The sequence below is a fragment of the Pelodiscus sinensis genome, chromosome 2, assembly GCF_049634645.1.
Source record: "Pelodiscus sinensis isolate JC-2024 chromosome 2, ASM4963464v1, whole genome shotgun sequence".
Taxonomy (NCBI): Eukaryota; Metazoa; Chordata; order Testudines; family Trionychidae; genus Pelodiscus; species Pelodiscus sinensis.
Window position 1 is genome coordinate 185,213,435 of NC_134712.1, and position 20,466 is coordinate 185,233,900.

The following is a 20,466-nucleotide window of genomic DNA, read 5'->3' on the forward strand; positions in this document are numbered from 1 at the left end:
CATTTCTGTGTCTATGGTTAAACATTCAGAAGCTCAGTTCGTTAGACTGTATCTGAAAAAAAAAGTGTGTGTCTGCATGACTTATGAGACAGAAACGTGCTGTATATGCTGGAGTGAATGCCAATAAAACTGAATCCAGCTCCTTCTTGGTTCCATAAATTCCCTGGTCTGATTTCATTTCTGGTGTAACTTCATTGAGTGGAGTTATACAACAAATGCATATGAATCAATGCTTCTTCAAGGGTGGGTAATCTGAATACAATTAAAAACAGTTTTGCTGGAAAGAAAATAGTCTCCATTTTCGTCTCAGTTACTTAATCCCATGGAAAAAACAAGCAACATAGTCTTTTAATGAGAGATGTGAACAGCTCATGTACACGCACAGACTCAGGGCAGCATGTCCTTACAGTGTAATAATGAACCATATCGGGGAAACAAAGAGAAGAGTCGTTCATGTAAACTTTGAATAAACTTTTCAAGATCAATCATTCCAACTATGGTAAGGAGAAAGGTTAACCAACTAGCAAATCATTATTACATTAGCTGATAAAATCCATTTTTAAGTATCTGTGGCCTCAAAATGTGAAAATCCACAGAAATAGTGGCTAGACACAGAATCCTTGTGCAGACAGCACAGAAACTATCCTCCTGAGAAGAATCAACTCCAAACTAGTTAAAGGACAGGTACAAAATGCCACCTCTATACGGAACAGTTCTTATCCACCTTATTTTTTTAAATTCAGACTCTTTGTTGCCAAAAAACATTTAGAGTTCTCTTCATAAGATGCAATAATCACATGCTGCAAAGTACCAAGTTACATATTAATTCTTTTAATAATCTCAGCGTCCTTTGATTTTGTTTTGTTTTTAACCTGTAATCACTTGCCATCCAAAAATCACATATGATTTCCAGAACCTGGGGATGCCTTCTGCAATAAGTCAGTAAAGTGAGAAGCCATCATATTAAAATAAAAGTCTCTTCTCTCAAGCTGCCCCTTTTCTTCGTTTTTTGGTACATATATAACTGGTGTTAGAACCTCACCATAGACAATCCCCCAGTGACAAAAACACATGAAACCAAAGAGAATACCTTCAGGCAGGCATGAAAAGTACTAGTGGACACTCAAACAGAGAGGTAAAAAAATCACAAACTCTTTCCACCACAGAAGCCAATCCACATCTTTTTAAGTTGATATGATCAATTGCTTGGTGTTCTCCTGGTTGACAGAGAGATTGTGATGCTGGATATATTGAACATATATTATATGACCTGAATTGAGCATGTATAAAATAACATACATGTATACATCCTGTAAAAATCTCTTTTCAATAAGGAGCAGAAACTTGCAGGAAAAGACAAAACATACTGAAGGAAATTTCTAATGCCAATGAAGGTATGACTGACATTACGGACAGACAAATCGAGATATATACATAACACAGTCTATACTGAGGCAAATGCAAAGGCGGACCATAGATACACATTAAGTAGGGGTGGAGAAAGGGAGTCACTTTATGATAAGCTAGGCACATTGTCATAGACTGACTTCCCACCCTTTCCTTTAATGTAACATTTACACACAAAGGAGTGTCAAGAATTTTAATGAAGTGTACACTTTAAATGTATTCAAATGAATTATGCAGGAAAACAGCCAGATAGCAACAGATGTACAGATCCGAGGGTGACATGCTTAGTGTCACTTGACGGATGTTTGTTTTGCTGTTTTGAAAAATTAATGTAATAAAATATTCAAAGGCGAACATGAAAATCTAACATTGACTTGGGATAGATTCTTTCCTTACAGGATTGGGGTGGAGGAGAGGGTTGGGTTTAAATATCTCTGGCATCAGAATACGTACTTTTTGAACCAACCACTATTTTACGATGAATTTTAGGAATGACTTAGAGGATAATTAGCAGACATGATCAGCCACAGCCAAAATATTTAGTGATCTTCTTGTAGGCTCTCTCAGAACTGGATTTCAGGAGAGTAAGGAGTTGGAGGAATGTTCAGGTTTTCCTATTTAATATTTAATTATTTAGGCCAGTGTTTAGAACAGAATCTTGTCAATTCTGCACTTGTGTAGCCAAATTAGGATTTCTAAGGTTTGATTTTCAGAAGTACTAAGTAACTAAAGTTATTAGTGGTCATCAACTTAGCCTCTAAACTTAGCATTTAAAGTTGGGCACCCAAAAACTGAAATATTCATAACCAATGGATACATCTGAGAACGAAAGGGAAGCGTCTAAGCTACATCCAGCTTCTGTCAGGAAGAGCAGAATGTATTGGTAGAGGAGAGAGCCTTGATGCCCCCTCACAGCCCTAACCTATAGACATAATGTACAGCATTAGAACATATAGAACAAAGGTAAGGAACTAAACTGTACTGGCAGGCAGTTAGCCTACCAGTTCAAGTAATGGAGTCCACAAAGCATATTTTATTTTAAGCCTTGGTAATGCCTTGGGGAAGGCAGGCTAGCCGACAGTAATACAAGGGAGTTGTGGGAGAAAAACAGAGTAAAATTAATATCACTTTTTGCTGAATCTTTAAGTGAGATCAACCAGAAAAAACCCTAAAATGATGGAACTGCCAGGAAAGCATTCCTATTCATATTGTACTTCAACAGATTACTTGAGGAAATCACACAATCCATACTCATTTAAAGAATTAAGAATCCACCTTTTGTCTCCAAGAGAAAAGTTACTAATGAGAAAGAAAGAAAGAAAGAAAGAAAGAAAGAAAGAAAGAAAGAAAGAAAGAAAGAAAGAAAGAAAGAAAGAAAGAAAGAAAGAAAGAAAGAAAGAAAGAAAGAAAGAAAGAAAGTTATGATGAAATAACTTTTATGCACAAGCTTTGAAATGAGAGCCTCATGACAAAAAATGAACTTAGTGGATTCTTTATTTTATTTTAACAAATCATTTTGAGAGAGACAATTTTTACCATTTGGAATAGCTGGTATTCAGGAAGTGTACTCTAACCACATACAAATGATGCAGCTGCTAGGTTAATGAGATATTGGGACTATAAAAGAAACCTGAGGATTAATTATGATCCCTATCTTTAATTCACTGGTTAACGGATCACTTTCCAATAACAACTCACAACAACTGAAGGCATAGTTAAAAAAATCCTAACTGGATAATACCTAGGATTTTTAAGATTTTAGTTTCATGACACTTTCATCTGAGGAATTATCTCCACTACGACAGTGGAAGAAGGAGGTATGACTAGAGCAGATCTTCTGAATGGATTTTGCAAAGTATCTTTCAGCTTCATGAAAATTCAATTCAACAGCAGTAAGTAAATATCTGTTAACCGGCATTTAGACAGTCTGCATTAGTTCAGCTCTGCTTTGCTGAACTGTGTTTAACTGGTCAAAGTATTTAACTGCTTTCTATACCAATCTATGACTATTTCTACACTCTAGCAATCGATGCACAAGGGACTGATTCAATGGGTTTAGTGAAGACCCACCAAAATGACCACAGATCACTCTACAATCGATTCCGATGCTCTTCCCCGAATGGGAAGAGAAAGGTAAGTTGACGGGAGACTCAGCACTGTGTTGACTCCACAGTAAGTTGACCTAAGCTATATCAACTTCAGGTATGTAAATAGCATAGCTAGAGCTGTATAACTTAGGTTGACTAAGGCTACGTCTAAACGACACCCCTCTGTCGGCAGAGGGATGTAAATGAAGCACTTCGAATGTGCAAATGAAACAGGGATTTAAATATCCCACACTTCATTTGCATAATCACATCATGGCGCTGTTTCAAACAAGCGCCATTTCGAAACTGAAACTGCAGTTTAGATGTGTTTTTTCCAACAACGGGGTGACTTTTTGAAAGATCCTGTACTCTAACAGAGGGGTGTAGTTTAGATGTAGCCTAACTGTGGTAGCATAGATCTAGCTTCAAACAAATAACAGTGGCTTTGTTTGCCATTTAACTTATTCCTACTGCCTGGAAGTGAACCATAAATGTTGATATGGCATATACCATGCATGACATCAAATCCTGGCATAGCCTCTTGCAGAAGACAGACACCTTCTCTAATTAAAGTAGAAGATCCAGCAGCCCAGTAGTTTAAGGGAGTGAGGTTAACCTGATTTGACAGAGAATAACTTTTTTTCATGAAGCTCTGGATGGACTCAACAAAGGTCTTGATCCTACAAGATGGTCTATGGGGCAGGCCCCTTCTTCCACATGGGGCCACACTGATTATCTGCTATAACTGAAATAATACTCTTGCCTCTTCACTTCCTTGAGACAAAAGTCTGAAGCATCTCTCAGCATAACAAAATTCATTCTTCTCTATGTCAACTCTCCAAATTTGATTTCAACGGGGCTCTGCACAGGATTAAGCATTCATCCATATGGAGTCCCTTAAAGGATGAGCTAAAACAAAATACAGGACTATGTAGCACTTTAAAGACTAACAAGATGGTTTATTAGATGATGAGCTTTCGTGGGCCAGACCCACTTCCTCAGATCAAATAGTGGAAGTGGGTCTGGCCCACGAAAGCTCATCATCTAATAAACCATCTTGTTAGTCTTTAAAGTGCTACATAGTCCTGTATTTTGTTTTAGCTACACCAGACTAACACGGCTACATTTCTATCACTATTAAAGGATGAGGGTACTCATTTGAATCTTTTAACACATGTTAAATATATGAAAATATTTTCATTCTTATGAACCAAATAGCAGAATACAATCTTGCAAGAAATCAACTATACTAAGTATGCTCCATTGCCTGCAGTGGCTATTTACAGGTTTCCAGACAGATTTTTTTATGGTGTTGGATTACGACTAGACCTAGAAATTCATAAATAGCTTAGAACCATCCTGTCTGAGAGATTGCTTCTCTCTCCTCATGCCATAACATCACTCTTGTGATTGGCGGAGACACTCGAGCTAGATCTGCCTTGATCTAAAAGACAGGAAATTGGCAGTAGAGCATTCTCCAGGAAGAGCCGACAGGTCCCAAATGAGCTTCTGTCCCCACTGTGATGCAGCCTGAATTTGCTGACCTTCAGGGAATGCTGCAAGGCAGATCTATTTTCATGGGCTGCTGTGGAAAGGTAGGAAACAATTTCATAATTTTGCACCCAGTTGTATGTGGGTTCCTGTAGTTTATAGCAGAGATGGGTAAAAAACTTGTAAGCATCCCTCTTTTTTATTTTTGTGTAAGGAACTCAACAATAAGCATGACTAAGTATAAAAATAGTGTGGAAAATAAACTCTTTTTCAAGCCAAGGAGTAATGGTTACACTGGAAGGTAGGGTATGATGCCTACTCTGTTGGCCAACTAGCATAAAGAAATGTTTGTCTTACTGTGTATGAAACTAGGGAAATTAATTTTAATAAAACTAGAGAGGGAGAAGGAGAAAGCTGCAATGAGAACAACAAAAATACAAAGTACAGTAGACTTCCGATAATCTGGAACCTTTGGGACCTAGGTGGTGCCAGATTATCGGATATGCCGGACTATCAGGAGGTACTATAAGATGGTTTTATATATATATACACAATATATGCTGTATATAAAGTGTTTTTAACCCTTTTTATTGTAGCACAAGCACTGTTCCGTGTCACACAATGCCAGTGGCAGATTGACTCAGCCCCATACGGTTTCGCTCGGTTCAGCTGCTGCCGCTGCTGCCTTGTGACTTGTTTTTTGCCGAAGCTCACTCAGTAGGCTCTTGCCATTTTGATGCCAGACTATCGGGAGTGCCGTACAATTGGATGCCGGACTATTGGAGTTTTACTGTATCAAGAAAAGCAGGGAATGACTCTAACCAGGAAATTAATGCCTAGACCCAACAAAAGCCCTTAAGCATGTGTGCAGAACCACTGCTACTTAAAGTATGTGAGTAGACACATTCCCTCCAAGGCAGCTGCTTTACTGGATTGAGGTTTAACGTTTTATATGGACATTAAGGCAGTGAAGGGTTTTAAATCTACAGAAAGAAGAATGAAAGGAAAAAGAAATAAACATCACAAAGAATATTTGTGGTTTTGGCTTCCCAACTACAGACAAATGCTATGAGATTTGAATTTGTGTCCAAGACATTGGTGAACTTTGGAAATTAACAGAGAAGAGAAGGCATCTTTTTACACTGAAAGCTGTCCTAGAGCTCTTACAAGAGAAAACAAAGTTCTAGGAAATAGCAGGAGAGCTGCTATTGAGGTTCTGGCAGATCTTACAGGCTGTTAAAATGGCACAAGAGCAAAAGAAAATTCTTTTTGAAAGAAATAGAAAAATCCTGTTCCCAAATCTGAACTCAGTTACACAAGCTCATAGAAAAGAATTTGTGAAAGCAAATGTTGACATAAATGTCTCTGTCCTGAATGAAATCAAACTGAGGTTCTATTTCCAAGGGTGAAAATATGTATTTTGTCAGGCAATCTGAACAAAAAGCATGTGAGGGAAATTAAAAACGATGAAGATGCAGACAGCAAGGAACTAAAGGTTAAAACAGTATGTACAACAAAAAAAATACACTTGTAAGTTTTATTTTTAAAACAGGGTCTGATTTTCACAGGGGCTGATGGAATTAAGACACAGAACTGGAAATCTGCAGATCAGGGTTCTATTCCCAGCTCTGCAACAAGTTTCCTATGTGACCATGGGAAAATCATCTAATCTGTTTATGCTTTGGCAGTCTCGTCTATAAAAAGAGCATAACAATACTTACTTATGTGAGAGAGGTATTTAAGGATTTTATTATTGTTTATAAAAAGCTGATTGTATGGTGATATGTACTATAACAATGCAAATAAATAATAACAAATCAAAACAACCAAAAAATTAAAGATGTATTTTTAAGAACTTTTCATAAGGTTCTGGCAGGAGTTTGGGTCAAAAATATATGACAAGTAGACTGAAAGGAGATTTTACTTCATGCAAAACAATTCTGATGAAACAATTTTGATTTGGCTGGATAAAGTCATTTTCATCTATTTCAGTCAGAGGAGAAGGATTAATCAAAACATAGTTTCCAAACCCTCTGAGCTTTGTGGGAAGTTTGAAACTAAATTTCTGCTTGAACTTATACTTTCACTCTTTCAATATGAGGCCAGTTTCTGGGTTCAGGAAAGGAATTGGGCACATTTGTAAATTTGAAATCCGTGGGATGGGAGTATGTGAAAAAATGCTTTTCTGATTTGAAACTTAAAACATTAATATTTCAAAATAAGATGCATATTTTATTAGCTCATGAAAGTCAACCTAGATGAAAAAGCTGCTTGCCAGTAAGTGTGGTTTTGACAGCTGGGAATAGAACCAAGGTATTCCCAGTTCTCCATTCCTGTATCTAAATGCACAGAAATAAATAATAAAAAATAAAATCAATCAACATTAAGTTATCAGAACTCCAACAATCCAAACCGATAAAATAAAATAAAATAAAATAAAATAAAATAAAATAAAACGATAAGTAGTCATCCCCTGGATTTAACACCATAAGCATGAAATGGGAACAAAGCCTCCCAGTTTCTCTTGACTAAACAGTCACAGCATTAGACATTAAGTAAATCCGAATCCCTGCTGGAAACAAGTATCTTGAAGAGGATGCTGTTTCACTTCAACTTTTGCTCAATCTGGACGATACATATTCAAGGTGGTAGAATTGGTGTCATGCTATCAGTGAGTAAAATGCTTGCCTCAGAAAGGGGTGATAAATGATAAGATGCATTGAGTGAGTGAAGTAACATCTTTTATTGGACCAGCTTCTGTTGGTGAGAGAGACGAGGGTATCATATATATAGTAGCCCAATGTCTGTGACTCTGTAATGCTGAAACACTGGCTGTTCCCTCTGGGCGGCGTTGTTGCCTCCCGCCCTGGCGCTCGGCTGACTTCTGTGCCGCTCAGCCGGGCTGATGTAAAAGACATAATGACAGCAAGGCAGGGCTAGCTGCAGGGAAACATGTAGCACTAAGACTACCGGGAATTATAGAGGGTGACAGACCACTATATTACTAATCAAGTAACTCTTAAAAGTGTGCAACCCCAGGGGCGAGTGCAGTACAGCCAGCTGTCCCTTGAGGTATATTCAAGTGGTTAAATGTATTCATGTAGAGGGATGATCCAGAGACTTGTAGGCTAGACATTTGAAAAGTAACGACAGAAGATCTGAAACAAAAGTCGAACCTCTGTCATTCATAGCAAAGACTGTGTCCTATTAAATGATGGTGCATTCTCTCTGAAGACTTCATTGCGGTAAGAGAGTGGAGGTCTAAACTCAATTTGATTATCTCATCCATGTTTGTTGAGGTTTGCTGCAGAGTCCCCTCAGGGCTCTGTTGTAGGCTTTGGATTCATAATCAACTTGACTACTGTGGTTTTATTTTTTCCTTGCGGAGGTATAACAGCAGCTAATCTGATAACTCCCTTCTCCAGTTTAGCAGTTAATGCAAGACTATCCCCCTATTGTCATCCTGTCTTGCAGAAATTCAGAAATGTGGACATTAATAGGAAAAATGTTGAATTTGTTATTAGAGTGCCCACCTTGATTGTAACAATCACGTGTACAGGTTTTTCAAGTTGGCTCCTAGTTGTAGGACCTGATGCTTCAGATGATTGGTAATGAGACATCAAGCCAGTCACACATTCAAATCGTGGGTTAAGTCAGAAGTGAGTGAAAACCATTAACATGTTGCTGTTTGGGGGTCTGTTTAAATATGTTGGTGGTCTGACTCCAGTTCCTAGCAAAGTCAGTTTAACAGAAATGATCCGAATCAATATAATTAGCACCTTTGTGGAAGCCTCGACTCAAGAACAAGGACTGAAGTTCTCTATGTCCCAAACTTGGTCCCACTCATACAGTACATGGTCCCACTCATACAGTGCAGGGGTGGAGTGTGAATGCCTGAAATGCTCTACTATTATTTTATTAGTGGATAAAAAGAGGATTTTTAGCTTTAAGAATTGACAGTTGGACACTTTTCCTAAGTACATAACATAACAATATTGGGTGAAATCTTCCATTGAACCTGAGGGCTCTTGGAGCTTAATTGCCACTGACAGTCAATAGGATTTGGGTACCTAACTCCTTAAAAACACCAGCCATTTTAATCATAAAATAATAAAAAACAACTTGGGAGCAATATGAAATCCAATTACAAATTCCTATCTAAAAGCTAGTTCTATAATTAAGCATCTTCCATGATGATCGGATACCAAACTGATGGCTCATGGTTTAGTCTCCTCAAGAAATTCAGGCCAACTTTATTTAAGTTTATAACTTTTGACACCTAGCTTTTCCACTGCTTTTACACCATTACTGTGTACTCATCCACGCCTTCACTTTGCCTAGCCATGATTCAGGTGAAACGCCAAGCACATAGCACCATCCCTCATGGGCATAGAAAGAACAAGCAGCTTGTAACTAACTGAAACTAAAGGGGGATTTTATGAAAACAAAGCACAATTATCTAAATTGCAAAGTGGCAAGAACATCAGCATTATCATCACTTCTCACAAAAAACTGCATTAAGATATTTAATGATTTTTTTCACATTAAACAAAAGAGGCGGAAACACTGACAAAGTCAAAGATAATTCAAAAGAGGAACAAAACAACAGCAATTACAGTATTGATAAGAAGGCAATACCATGAGGAAGGTTTCATTAGACTTTTAAAAACATGGGGATTAGCAACATAGGATCAAACCACAGAACTTTCTTGTCTAGTATCTCCGTCTAACCACAATGAAGTCTCCAGAGTGAATGACAATCATCAAATAGGCCACAGCCTCTGCCACAGCATAGGTTCAACTTTTATTTTAGCTTTTATGAACTGTTTTTGTTTTCTGTTTTGCCTCCAAACTTTGGACAATATCTGATGAATCAGTGAAGGTGTGAAAACACCCTAGAATGCACACAGGGAACTGTAATGCGTTGCAAAATAAAGAAGAATCCTCCATATCCTATTAGAGCCTAGAAAACCCACCCCCATGTTCCCTTGTCTTATATAGAAGCTTCCATCCTTCTGACGGCCAAGTGATCAATTAGAGATGAAGAAGGCTAGTTACACAAATCCCATATTAGTGAAGGATGGTCTTCCCCAAAACCATAGTACTGCCTTATGTGGGCTACCTTCAAATCCCTATAATGCTGGGGAATCCACTGCTTTAGCTTTGTCTCAACATTTGCTACTTCATTTTCTGCAGGAGTCACCTTTAAATGGAGCAGGGTTGATCACATTTATTTACTAAAAGCCTTGAGATGGAGATTCAGACATAGGATCCCAGCTTGGAAATACAGAGCATTATCATTAGGCCAATGGGCTCCACATACTCTCCTTTTAAACATATGCTGTTCGTATTTTTTTTGGAACTCACAACAATTATTTTATTCTAACACACCTAAGCCTTTATCCAGAAATTGTGGTCCTCACATAAGAACGGCCATACTGGGTCAAGACCAATGGTCCATCCAGCCCAGTATTCTACCTGCCGACAGTGGCCAATACCAGATGCCCAGAGGGAGGGAACCCAACAGGTAATCCTCAAGTAAACCCTCCCTTGTCTCCAACTTCGAGAGAAACAGAGGCTAGGGACATCATTCCTACCCTAATAGACATGGATGGACCTAACCTCCATGAATCTATCTAGCTCTTTTTTAAATCCTGTTAAAGTCTTAACCTTCATCACTTCCTCTGCCAAGGTGTTCCAGAGGTTGACTATGGATTTTAACTTAAAAAAAAAATAGACTGTAGAGTAAAATGTAGGACCTGATTCCGTGACCTTACTCACACTGCAATCAGTAAGTTGACTTTCTGAGTTAAGTGTTAATATTACTAGAAGAAAAACATTTTATGAACTGTTTTTCATTTTTCTTCAAATGTGCGATTTTCATTAAATTTCTTCTTGCATGTGTGCGATTTTCATTAAATTTCTTCTTGCATGGTTGGCAGAAGTGGGCCTTAGAAAACTATTTGCCCTACAATGCCAATGAAAGGACACTGTTAGACATTCAAATTATGTTCATTGCATCATGCTTTGCTGAAATTTTTTTTATTCAAGGAGTAACATCTATTTGGCAATTACAAACAGATACTGTGTGGACAAATTAATATAGAGCACTGTCTTTATAAGCTGTAGCAGTAAGGATAAATGAAGAATTTGGCTTTATGGGACTTTGCTCTCACCTTTGTGGACTCATTCAGGGGTACTGCATTCTTCTAGAGTAAACCCTAAAAACACCACAGACACAGTGGCTACGGTATAAATATATAGGCTGTGTCAACCTTCACATTCAGTGACTGATTCTAGGAATGACTGTTCAATGGTCTTATGATGTGCAGCCTATAAAGCAAACAAACAAACAAAAAAGACATACCAGAAGCACAGGTGCTGTAACCAAGAGTGTGGTGGGTGCTACTGCAGCCCCTGGTTTGAAGTGGTTTCCATCATGTGCAGGGTTTACAGTTTGGTTCAGTGGCTCATAGCACCTCATTGTGCAAATGGTTCCAGTGCCCCTGACCAAGAGTGCTCAGGAATGGAGACTGATACACTTGATGGGAAGTGCTGACCATTGCTGTTGTGTTAAAATATGTTTGATTGCAGGTTCTCTCCCATTCTTATGCTTCATAATTTCAGTATGCATTTTTTTCTCTGTGATGCAGTGCCGCCCAGAGAGCTGGAATTATGCAGCAGGCTACTATTATGTAAAGCATGTGATAACAAGAAAAGTACCATAGCACATCTTACTTTGCGTAAGTGAGAAACGATGTATGAGAACCTCATCCCAATTCCAGGCCCCTTTTTTGCAATGTAAAAAGAGCCAAAACAGCATAAAGGGGCTCAGAAAGGCTGACTGGCAGCTAGGAGTATGTCTAGACTACACCTTTTTCTGCTTTTTTGGGGGGGGAAGAGGCTTTTCCGAAATTTGGCCCTTCTACATTGGGCCAAATTTGGGGGGAAAAACCCTCTTTCGGAAGATCCCTTCTTCCCCGTGGAACAAGGAATACGGGGGCTTCCGAAAGAGCGCATTTGCTCTTCTACAAAAAAAAAGTGGAAGAGCAAACGTGTTCCCCGGATACGGTGGAGTTTTTTAGGATACCTCTGGTATCCCGAAGCCACCCCCCCACAGTCTAGACGTACCCCAGCAGGAGAGGATTTCTCTGGCACAGAAACTGTGGAAATCATCCAAAAGGACTGTCCCCAGAAAGTCCCTTTCCAAGCCCCAACACAAGACTGAGCAAGGGGCAGGAGGGACATGCCGAAGCAGAGCTGCAGTGCTAGATGGATTCTGGGCTCTGCTGTCACCTATAGGGTAGATGAAGGAAGCTGTTGTAACTTATGCTTTATCTACACATACGGTGGCATGTGGACTATAGGCACCACACAAGTAGGTTCACACAAAGCAAGAAGTATGCTGTGTCCAGAGCTGCCACTGCACTGTGTAACTGAGGGTATGTCTACACTAGCTCGTTAATTCGAGCTAGGTAGGCAAATAAGGCGACCAGAGTTGCAAATGAAGCCCGGGATTTAAATATCCCGGGCTTTATTTGCATGTTCCGGTCGCCATTTTGAAATTTCACTAGCCCGAACTCACTGCTGCGCGGCTACATGCGGCAGTGAAACGTTAATTCGAACTAAGTCCTTAGTTTGAGTTAACTGTTACACCTCGTGGAATGAGAGGTGTTAACTGTTACACCTTAGTGAAATTTCAAAATGGCGACCGGAACATGCAAATAAAGCCCGGGATATTTAAATTCCGGGCTTCATTTGCAACTCCGGTTGCCTCATTTGCCTACCTAGTTTGAATTATCGAGCTAGTGTAGACATACCCTATGTGTGGCAATGAAAAGCTCTGGACAGCAAGAAACAGAGAGGAAAGGCTGCCAGAGATATTCACTTCTTAGCAATGCTGCACACCTAGATTCAAGAACCACTGGGCCTTACACTAAATGAGGCAACTGAAATTCAAGCTGTCCCCCTTACTGGCTCATGCACAGTGATCAAAATTACAGAAAACCTCAGATTCCCAGATAGGTAGTCCTTTTTGGTTTGTCTGTTTGTGATGAGGTTTGTGTGTGTCTGAAATGTCCAGCCTGATTTCCATCTTAAGAGGTTTAATATGAGGAAATCTATGTATAAAATAGGTCAAAAACATACACTACATCACACTTCTGAGATTTACCCATCATTAACTACAGCAACTACCAATTACATTTAAGGCAAAAGAACATATTCTTAGGAGTGCTCTGTTCATCTTTGCCTCTTATAGTATTTGATCACATAACCTGCATGCCTGAGCATTCCAATATCTGAGCTATAAATATGTACACTTTGGCTACGTCTAGACTGGCACGATTTTCCGGAAATGCTTTTAATGGAAAAGTTTTCCGTTAAAAGCATTTTCGGAAAAGAGCATCTAGATTGGCACGGACGCTTTTCTGCAAAAGCACTTTTTGCGGAAAAGCATCTGTGGCCAATCTAGACACGCTTTTGCGCAAAAAAGCCCCGATCGCCATTTTCGTAATTGAGGCTTTTTTATGCAAAACAAATCTCAGCTGTCTACACTGGCCCTTTTGTGCAAAAGTTTTGCGTAAAAGGGACTTTTGCCCAAACGGGAGCAGCATAGTATTTCCACAAAAAGCACTGATTTCTTACAGTAGGAAGTCAATGCTTTTGCGGAAATTCAAGCAGCCAGTGTAGACAGTTGGCAAGTTTTTCCGGAAAAGCGGCTGATTTTCTGGAAAAACTGGCCAGTCTAGACACAGCCTTTATGTTTGTAAAAATAGCAAGCTGAGGGCTAGGTTGAGTTGTTTAATAAGCGAGACTTGATCCTGCACCATTCAAAACATTGAGTGTTTTCACAATGAACTGAATAACTGCATGATCAAGTCTTGAGTGAGCAAAAGTCACTTAGTAACAGAAAAAGTCTCCCCCGCAATAAGAAAATATCTATTGACCTAAAATACATACATTCCCACAAAAAAAGACAGTTAGAAATGAACAAAAATGTGTAAATCTATGTAGGGGATCTAGAGAGTTCCCAATACCAGCCCTGAAAACAAAAGGTTATCTATATCAGTATCTGTAAAGTATGGCCTCTAGATGATATGTGGGCATCACTGTAACACTGAATCACAAATGAAAAATGGAGTTGAGAATCCTGTCTCATTCATTGATAAAAAAAATGCAGTTAGATTTGAAATACTTAAAGTTATAAAACAACACAATTTTTTTTAAAATAATTTCCTTTGAGAGCAATTTTTTGGGCCTGTGTAATTTTGATTAAAATCACAATCACCACCTGATAGAAATCTATTGCTGAAAAGTAAGAACAAATTGGAGATACTACAAATGATAGTCAACCAATTTAAATCAAGGGAGAAAAAAGCAACTGAGGCTCTGATTAGTTATGTAAGTATGCAATGTTTACTATAAAAGATATGTTAGAAAGTATTAAAAATTATAAACCATCTGACAAAGATAAAGATTGTGAGATCTATAAAAATATTGCAAACTGCAGACCGTTAAAAGGATGTTGAAGGCTCAAGATGAAAAAGAAATTTCTGCTAACAACAAAGAGTTCTGCATATATATATATATATATATATATATATATATATAAAAGATAAAAATGACAGTAAGGAATTGCAGAGATTGGATAAGGAAATGGAAAATTTGTTAAACAGTCATTTTGCAACTGTCTTTACAGGGATCATATTTGCTGATAGAGTAGGGGAAGTTTTATGCACTGTACTCCGCGGATAAAAATGGAGATGTTTGCAAAAAAGCAAATGCTTGGACGGTAGATGAAGTAACAAATTCAGATCATATTACCATCATACATGTTAAAGGAAAACAGGAGACAAATGACGGAATTAATTTGTCTTTGGAATACAGAATAGCAAAGTGTAATATGTAACACCTTTGTTTAAAAAATCCACAATAATAATAATGGAATTATTTTTTTTTATCATTGTAGCACCTCTGAGGCCTAGTCATGGATAGAATCCCATTGTGCTAGGCACTGTACAAACACAGAATAAAAGATGTTCCCTGCCACGTACAATCTAAGATCCCATTCACAAAACTCAGATTACACAACACATTTTTACAAACTGATTGTAAACTAAACTACAGAGTCAGTCATTGGCCTCTCTTCTGGTTGCTTTGCACTGCTGCAGCATTATATATCGATGGAGCTCTAAATGAATTCCGATTACCCATTATCCAAGTCTGTAGGGTAGACAACAATTCGATGGATATAAAGCACTGGGTACTTTCATGGTGTGGTCTGACTGAAGTTAGAAAATCAAGCCACAAACAATATTTTAGCCTTGAATACATATAAGACATGTGTATGCATGTCTGTCTGCTTGTTCTTTGTGGGGGGACATGGTATTTTATACCTTCCTCTTGTACTGGTGATCGAAACAATTAAATCATTGAGGGTACGTCTACACTACAGGGCTTAACTCGAAATAAGCTATGCAAATTGAGTTACGTCAATTGCGTATCTGATTTTGAAATAGCTTATTTCGAAATAGGGAGGGTCCACACAGCACTTATTTAAAAATAGAGCACTCTTCATCCTACTTCCCTTACTCCTCCTACAATGAGGGCTACAGGGGTCAGAGTAAGAAGTCCTCCAGATTGACACTATTTTGAAATTACTGCCTGCTGTGTAGACACGGACTAAGTTATTTTGTAATAGCGCTAGTTATTTTGAAATAGAGTTGCAGTGTAGACATAACCTGACTGTGGTCTATTCTTAGTTTTGTTGAACTGTCTCATTCCTTACAGAAGTTGGATCTCCTAGGACTTCCTGATTTACCTATAAATGAAACTATTTTTCCTTTTTGTAAAGAAAGGGAGCTCATATGCTAAGGGATCTTTCCTCTTGAGGGAGGCACTGTCTTCAAAAGTGAACAAATCAGGCACATTTCTGCAAGGGTCTTAATAAGGATTAACAATACATTATATATTTATTAAAAGCTTGTGGATAACTAGAAGATGAAGTAAAAGGGAATTTGGAGGAGAGAAGATGTGGTCTAAAACATGAGATTTGCTCAGTTCTCTGCCATCTCTATGAAGCTGCTAGGAATCCAACTGAAAAATTTTAATCAACTGCATGTAACCCTAACCATATTGGCTAATTTTTCTCTCGTAATCAGATGATTGTTTGAGCAGTTGCATTTAATCAAAAACATGGAGGCATACCTCTGCTAATGTCATCAGGCTCCTTATTTTTTTTACTGAATTTCATAAAGAGGTCACCACATTAAATAGTGATGATTTTCCTTATATGACAACAATTATGTTGTTGGAAGGATAATTTTCAAACTCTGATTGTGATTTTCCAAGTACACTAGGAGATTTGATTCTCCTTGCGTCCCCATGCAGGAAGATAAGCAATTGCTTGGGGGAGGATAAAGCAAGATGCTTCTATCTTTTGCTGAGAGACTTATATACAGGTTTATAAAAGAGACATATAAACTGACTAGAAGCTGTGATGAGAAACTATGTGACTACAAAATAACTTGGACCTAACCTTTTTTAGCAGTAGGCAAAAAGCAAACTAATATACTGGTAAGAAAAGAAAAAATATCTTTCTAATTCAAAAGATTATATTTGTCCTATGAGATCTTAAGAAGTATAATAATGAATACAGGAGAACTGACTTTTAAATATGGTTCAAGGGAGCACCTTGCTTTGATAATTATGCCAGAATGTTCAATTCAGGTGAGCCAATGTAAATGTGAGAATTCCAAATCAACTGGGTTTGCAGATGCAAAACCTCCATATTATCAAGATAGACTGAGTTCTTCTAGGAGTTCTCATGCATAGTGAAATTAGTCAAATTATTCATGATTCCAATTGGCTCTTTCATAAGCTGTAATATTCTTTACCTGGTACTGTATGGTACTCAGATGAGAATTATGAGAACATCAGAGAAGTCATTTCCTATCTGATCCCTTCAACCAAATGACTCCTGATAAGGATAAACTTGGGAAAAGTACATCAAGCTTCTATCTGAAATGGGGATTCTCTTTTGGAAAATAAGATTTGATCCATATATCATAGCTGAATGATCAAAACACGCCATAATAATTAAAATCCAATTCCACAGTATCAGCTTGAAATACAGGTAAATAAGCTGTCTCATCAAGATTCCTGTTTTGTTGTCTGTTCCACTTTTATTCCTTTACATACCTCATTTTTTTCCTCTTTGACGTCTAAATTAATAACTACTCAAAATCAAGACAAAATATCTTTGTCTCTATGTTTCATCCTCTATTACATAGCTCTTTTAGGCTCAATATGCAAAATGTACCATTGTTTCAAAGTGGAAACCTACCAGTAACATTAATTTAAATGTTCTATCAAACTGAGTTACTAATGCATGAAATACAGGCATAGTTTTACATTATTTAAGAATGTTGTTGTGTTTACATCTATTTTCCCTATATGTGAGCAGGTCTTGACTTACACTAAAACTTGCCTATGGAATATCTGGGGTTATAAGGACTCAAAGTCTGCACTAACAGAGTCCTTGCTATTCACAATGCTTCCATCGGGTGTAGCTATGATATTAGATAGGTTTGTATTGCAACCCACTGCATGCAGATACTGTAGAAAGAAATGCCAAAAGTAAGGGCTCTGTACATGTTTCTTTGCCCCTAATGTGATACAGCACAAATCTATCATATGCCATGTTTCATACAGATTATCTACATCAGCTGGATCAGAAAAACTGTCAGTAAATACCTAAAGGAGAGAAGTCCATACAATGGAATATTACAGCTTGTATTAGAAGCTACATGCTCATGCACAGAGGTGATTTTACCATAATATATATGATCACACCATTCAATTACTATAGAGAGTAACTATAAAGTTAACTCCCTTTTAATTAGAACATTGTTTGTCTTCCAGGAAACATGAAATGTATAAGAAAGAGTTTAATGATAGTAAACGTCTCAAAAGAAGAAAACTAATTAGAAAACTCCACTGATCCTGCAAAGTTTTCTTGCTTTCACATACTCTGAATAGTCCCAGAAACCATGGTGGAGCTACTCATATTCTGTAATTCTTTGCAGAACTGGGAATTAAGAAACAGAGTTGCTAAGCACTCAGGCTAAAGGGGGAGTGACTATGAGAGTGATTTCTAACCTGCACAACTGATAATGATACTGACAATAATCTAGGATTCTGACAGCTGTGCCTAATTTGCATAAACAAATTTGCATATTTATTGTTAATATTTGTGTGGCAGCGGACACTAGGAGGTACTGTCACAGTTCTTTTTCTCACTATGCTAGCACTGCTCAGTATTTGAAGAAATCCTGCACTGTTGCTGATTTTGAGAGGTAGAGCTTTTTTTTATGGTTGCTGCAAGAGCCAGCTTTGGGGGACAGAGTTGTTCCTGAGATAAGAGCAGTAGGGTTTGACTGAGATTTCTGAAGGAAGGGATTGCCTGAATGCTGTTTGTGACCACCTCTGTTCAAGGACTAGCATATATATATATATATATATATATATATATATATATATATATATATATATATATATATATATATATATATATATATAATAAATAAATAAAAGAGAAAAAAAACCTAAGATTCCATATCACTGGTTTCTCCCAATAGGAAACTGACTGACCAGGGCCTATAATGGGATATCACTTGGAAAGAAAGAAATGACATGTAAATGTAGCCCTTGAAGATTACAGAATATTGTGACTCATTTTGATCTGAGTAGAGGCCATATTGACCACGATGCATCATTCCATAGTAAGACATACAGTTTTTGCTCACTCTAATTTTTCACTAGAAATAAGGGTGGCTGCCAATTAAACCGTATAACTGTAGGCTTAATTAGGCCTTTCAGATGCATTTTGACCATGTCTGCAATATGGTCATTCTGGCTCTGAAGAAAAGAATGTATGAATGATGTATCTGACAGTGCTAGGATGAAAATAATTAATACATAGCTTAATGTCATCATCTTTCATATATATATTGTGTATATTCACATGTGCATATATAACCCACGCACATATTATTTCTAATTTGACTATATTCCTTGGCAAATACATCTAAGCGAATTAAGCAAATTTAAACCGTAACAATTTATACCTTTGCAGGCTAGTAATGAATGAGTAGTTATTTAAAATATCCACTGCTGAATGGTTAACCACCTACTATCTACCTTCAGCTCAGTTTCTTTTTCCTCATTGTCATCATCTTCATGATCATTAATATTCTTAATTTATCAACAGCAAATATTCATCCTCTAAGGCAAATCTGAAGTCAGTATCTTTTTTGTACCTAACCTCATAACTTTTTGAATAGGACAGGAACTAGAAAACCCAGAAAAAAAATATATCCAGGGAAGCACCATCCAGGAGCAAGCGTTGCTGGAAAAGCAGCTTTAAGAACGCTTAAATCATCCCTGATTCTACCTGCTTTCAGGGATGCATGGTCACTTGCTCCCCCATCATCCACTCCCCCTCTCCCACCCTTGAGAGCTGAGAAGAGGAAGGCAATCTAGAGCTATGTATCTGCCAGCCTTAAGTGGCTTCTGCAGTGGTGGAATTCTCATGAGAACACTATCACTCCTTTATTTCCCCTATGTGCTGCCAGAGATACACATAAGGCCAGTGTCAGAGCCAGATGAGTGGCATGTACATGCTACTGCAAATATACAATGATGCTAAATGTTCTGCATCAAACAGAAAATGATGAGATTTAATTGAGGCACTGCAGGCACAAAAGGTAAGTACAAAGATCATATGTTATGTAGATACCTGAGAGTTACTAGGAAGACAGTGATGACCTGAAGTATAGGCAACTTAAAATAAATTAATCTAATGTAGCTACAGATGTTACAAATACTCTTGAGATCCTCTCCCATTTGTTGTATTCCTAGGTTTTTGTCTCTCCTCTTGTGGTAAGAAAGACTCACGCAAACAACAGGAGAAATTAACAAGGGGGAAACTGACTATTCACAAAGATTGAAATCCTGCCCCTCTGAACTCAATGGGGGTTTTCCCATTGATTGCTGTAAAGTTAGGATTTCACCCAAGCATCAAACTTGGAAAATGAAACAAACTAGGGACAAGAACAAGTCAGATATGGAAGTGTGATATTTAGATATTCTGGAATGTATTAACAGAGAGTTGTTTGTAAGACAAAGAAGGTGGTTATTTTGTTCTACCTGGTTCTGGTGAGGCCTCTGCTGCAGTGCTGTGTCCAACTGCAGGCAGCTCAACTTAAGAAATAGGTGGGCAAACTGGAGAGCTTCCGGAAGAGAACATCAAAAATGCTAAGAGGTTTAGAAATATCCATCACTTTAATCTCAGGAACCACAGAAATATCAGTTCAGTCTTTGTTGATCTTTTTTTTTTTTAAAAAAAACCTATGTTACCACACCACTACTCTTTGGCTATCTGGATTTTGCTCCAACTAAGAAATTCAAACAAAATCCA

The 20,466-nt window shown here is 37.8% G+C and overlaps 1 protein-coding gene across 9 annotated transcripts in view; it reads right to left on the reverse strand.

Annotated features, from left to right (window-relative positions):
• Positions 1–20,466, reverse strand: part of RBMS3 (RNA binding motif single stranded interacting protein 3) — a 995,810-nt gene that overhangs the window by 158,091 nt on the left and 817,253 nt on the right. The window lies entirely within an intron of this gene.